This window comes from Pollachius pollachius (genome assembly GCF_949987615.1).
Source record: "Pollachius pollachius genome assembly, chromosome: 19".
Classification (NCBI taxonomy): Eukaryota; Metazoa; Chordata; class Actinopteri; order Gadiformes; family Gadidae; genus Pollachius; species Pollachius pollachius.
The window spans coordinates 8,053,849-8,054,158 of NC_136952.1; positions in this window are offsets into that span (position 1 = coordinate 8,053,849).

The window sequence follows — 310 nt, forward strand, 5'->3', positions numbered from 1 at the left end:
CTTGACCAAATATATTCAATAATATTAGATATAGGGCCCTATCTTACATCCGGCGCAATTGACTTAATCACTGGCGCATGTGTTGTTGCTAGTTTGCAACTGGCACAGAGCGTTCTTTTCCCTGCTGCGCCACCCGTCGGTAAATCAGGGAATGATCTTGCGCCCCAAGGGGCGGTTCGGCAAAAGGTGGAGGCTCGTTCTGCCGCAAACGTTCCCTGGTGCTATTTTGCAGTTTCAGAAACCACTTGCGTCACAAACCAGGAAATACTTGGTTTAAAGTCAGTGGCGCGTTGTTCAGATGCTATTTTAA